This window comes from Gallus gallus, chromosome 19 (genome assembly GCF_016699485.2).
Source record: "Gallus gallus isolate bGalGal1 chromosome 19, bGalGal1.mat.broiler.GRCg7b, whole genome shotgun sequence".
Taxonomy (NCBI): Eukaryota; Metazoa; Chordata; class Aves; order Galliformes; family Phasianidae; genus Gallus; species Gallus gallus.
Window position 1 is genome coordinate 7,095,101 of NC_052550.1, and position 4,420 is coordinate 7,099,520.

A 4,420-nucleotide genomic window follows, 5' to 3' on the forward strand; every position below is an offset into this window, starting at 1 on the left:
TCTTCTTGATTGCAGAGAACTTATTTTGGACGTGGTTAAGGAGTAAGTTCTAAAGATGCCTAGCTAGTACAAATCTTGTCACTCGAGCTCTTTTATTTGCAAATAAGGTTTTTCTGTAGAATGAAGGATCCCAGCTGCATTACCAAACTTTCAGAAAACTCCCTTTCAGACTGTCAAGTTTTTAATCATGTGAAATACATGAAGTGTCTGCTCACTCTCTTCAGTGTATCTATTATTATACTTACATTTCTGCACGTACTCAGAGCAGTTTATTGAACTGTAGCTGCAGTTTTCAGATGAAGATCTGATCCCTACAGCCTTCAAAACTCACAAATACTTCCATAGCACCCATTCTCTTGAACCTATTTACTGATCCATTATATACTGCAGTGGCATTCAGGTCAAGTGGCCACACACACCTAGTTTGTTCAAGTGACAGCCACGTTTTCTCTTCCAGACAAATGTACATGCTTTGAAGCAAGAGTAAAGCTATTATAATTGTTTGAATAAATCAGTTAGCTTTACTATTGCTGTGAAACAGGCTGTGGCCAGGCAGCCTCCACTCATTCTTCCTGTGTGTGCACCTCCCTGGCTGGGAGCATTTCCTGCCTTTTTTAAATGAGATCTGTTGAGGCCTCATCTTCTGGGAGAAGCTGCTCAGCTGGGTAAGTTATCAAAGCTCAGCTGCTCACACCAGGCTGCTGGAGGCCATGGGCTGTCACTACCCCATGTTTTCTTTGGTTGGATACCCCACAGGTAGCAATCAGGGAGCTGCCAAGCATCTGGTTTAGCTAGGTGTAGATTATACAGTGGTTACTCCATAATGCTTTGGGAACACCAGAAGAAATCGTTGAATTTGAAAAAGACTGGGAAGACATTTAGTTAAATGGAGTTCGTGCTATATTTGTGTTATGTTCTCATGGCTCATGGGAAAAGACGTCACCAGCGATGTTATTCTGCCTTTTATTCTGTCACATTTTTGAATCGTGCTTTGGGTGCTGTTACACTGGCTACAGGATCTGTCCCTGAGGATGGCAGAAATGTAATAAATAATAGGGAAGTGATCCACATATAAGTAGATATGTGATGTTTTGTTCTAAAAATTGCCTTCCTGTTGCAAAGAGCTAATTCTACAAAGCTATATATAGAGAATTCCAGTGAAAGAGCTGCTTGGTTGTTGTTTTTCTGGAGCCCAGGTTGGGTCTTATTTTGGCCCCGAGCTTTGCCCATTTGGTGTGAACTGTGATGGGGTGACAGATCTCCTTGTTGGAGCTCCGTTTTATCACATCTGAGGAGCAGAAGGAAGGGTTTACGTCTATTGCCTGGAGACAAAGGTGGAAACACTGGTAGCGTAAACAGTCCATGTTGGGGATTTTCCAGCCATGCCTAAGTAGTGACAAATAAAACATTCCTCCTTTGTGCTCTCACTGGATGTGCTCTCCCTGTATGGTAGAGGACTGCAGGACGAAGCCAGCGATCCTATCTGAGCTGTTAGAGTATGAAAAAAGAAATAGCTGAAGAAATAAAACCATTCTGTACACCAGACATATAGATATCACAGCGTGATAAAACCATTTCTTCTGCTGCTATGTAGGGAATTTGTCGGCGATGGCTTTGATTTGCCAAGCAGTGTTCTTTGCAGCGTTTATAATAAATGCATGCACGGGGAGCTGCTCAAACAGTGTAAAACATACAGGAAATTATTAATTGCGTCGTTCTGAATGACAACTGAACCCTCTTTAACAGCAAGCCAAGAGAAACCCACTTCGGTGCGTTGCTACGGTTTGCAATCCGTACCAAATGGTGGGAAGCAGAAAGCGGTCTGGGCGTCCATTCGAATTCAAATAACTTTGCACCCTCTGGTGGCCTGTTCCTGTAGTGTAGTGGAGAAACGAGCTCGTCTCGAAGCCAGCCGGGCATCGACCGCATCTGCGAACGGTTTACAGAGAGTACTTCAGTGTGTCCTCTTGTATTGGGCTGTGTGACCCTCTGCTGCTGCGGGGGGCGGGGGGAGGGCTGCATGCAGTCAGTGCAGAAGGATCGGCCTTCTGCTGTGCGAATTAGCTGCTATCTTGAACCTCCAATTATATTGTTTAGGGCTTCATTGTTCACCTGTAAGCATGATGAATGTGCAGTGAGGTCTCTTTTTTTTTTTGTATAAGATGTACTCCAGTTATAACTGCTGTAATGGGCTTCGTCAGTGGGTGTTCTGCAGAGTGGAAGGACACCTCAATGTGCAGTGATGGCTCCTTTTGCAAGGTTGGGGTTTACTGTGGCCGGCGTTGGAGACATCAGTGGGGATGGATATGAGGATGTTGCAGGTGGAGGCCCCGTGAAGATCAGCTTTCAAACAGTTCCTCTTTTGGCACCATTTATGTCTCTGAAGGCGATAAAGACAAGACCAAGAGCTCTTTCTCTCCAGTGTCTTGTTGGGGGTTTTATCCAGTACACTTTAAGAGGGCAGAGCTTGTGTTTCTGGAGTAGGAGGCTGAGAGGAAGGACCTCCACATTCCATTTCCATTGATGAATGAGAAATTTGCAGCTGTTGGATGGTGTGTGGGATTTGTAGGTTCCTGTAGCAGAGGTGAACCTTATTGTAGTTCCTTGTCTGTAGGCAGGGGAGCGGGATTAAAGCGTGAAAGCCCATGACATTTCATCAGGACTCCAATGCTTTGAACAGTCCACTGATAATGGCTTTGATTGCACTAATGATGGTCTCCAAGATAGCACAGTGAGATCATTGGAGGATGTAGCTGTGCTCTGGTAGGTAATGAGTGCTACTTTTTAGTTTACTGGGGAAATGATTCAAAGACAAATTTAGAATCTGTGTTCCAAGCACTGTGTAATGATTCTATTTTTAATTTGCTATCAGAGGGACATAAAAATCTTTCCCAGTGCTAGAAGAAATAATAAAAAATGTAAAGCACTCAGCTCACGTTGCTTTCGCCTTTGAACTTCTAAAGCTTTGAGCAACTAATGAAGATTAACAGATTAACACAGGTCTTAACGCCTGCAGTCCAGCACTGATGATTGAAGTCATTTAGACACAAGAAAACCTTCTTGGCTGACCGTGCCTTGTTTTCAATCAGCTGTCTGCTGGCTGAACAGCTTGTGGAGTTCACCAAGGAAAGGAAAAGAGGGGCAGCTTCAATTTTGTTCTTGTATTTTTTTATTTGAAAACAAACTGGAGATAAAGAGAGAATTCGTACCACTCAATCATAAACTAGATCTAGATAGATAAACTAGAGTTTATCTAATGGAAACATAAACAGAGTGCTTAATTTTGAAACTCTCTCCATACTGGTGTACTTTGGCTGTCTGTTCCCTCAGACCAATGGGGTTTTGTACATTCCCAGCAAAAAGTGGAACTTCTGTAAATAGGCAGCGTGGCTCAGGTGAAACGTTATGGAAAAGCTGAGCTCTTCTTAGTCTTAATGCCAGGATTTCTTAAAACTTGTTTCTCCTGTAACAATTCAAGCACTGATGTGTGTTTCTTGCTTGCTCTTCACTGACATGTTGTTCACTCTCTCACTCACTTGAGGTTCAATCCTGAGAGAATACCAATCTTCCAGGACAGCAGCATCATTACATCAAAACTATGTTTCAATCTAATCCCAGCTTTGAAGGTGTCTCAGCGAGGTAATAAATGGGAACTGTGATCGGACTGCAGCCTGCAGTGCCACACTTTGCACTGAGGACTTCTGGTACCTCCAACAACGCCCTCTGGGAGTCTCAGAGCCTGAACTGTCAGAGCCTCATTTCACTCACCGTGTGGGAAGCTGTTGGGAATCTGTCGCCACGTTTTTACCTCCTCTGTGAATGCTGGAGCTGCAGATCAGAACCATTACCCTTCATTCATGGAATCGTTGCAACCGTTTTGCTCTGAGCAAAATTCCTGTCTGTTCTTCCAGTGTTTTCAGTTTTCACAACAGCTGCAGCCGTCCTAAAACCACAGCTCTGACGTTTGATTGCCACCGCGTGATTTTGCTTTAGCCTCATGCTTGGCACAGCACTTCAACAAAGAGTTGTTGGGTTTTCACAGCTTTGGGCAACAGTGCAGACATCCCTTCATTGCAAAATCTCCCCCGGAGATTCGCAGAGCAGCGACTCGAGTGGAACGATGTTTAAAAGCTGCGTTGATGTAAAACAGAAATGGAAAAATGTTGTTTGAAGTTTGGAGATATGCTTTGGTATTAAGAAGGAGGCATCTTCCTCCACACGCTGAATAACACCGAATAATCAACTGGGCTGTTGCATTGTCCCGTGTGTGGAAGTGCTTGGAGGGAGCAATTAGCAGCACAAGATAATTTGGTCACTCAGTTATTAAATAAGATTAGAAAATATACGTAACCTGTCTGATCTTTCTGTCTACTTCAGGGCAGGAAGCAGTGGTGGGCCACTCTGAGGAAGCGAATGCTCC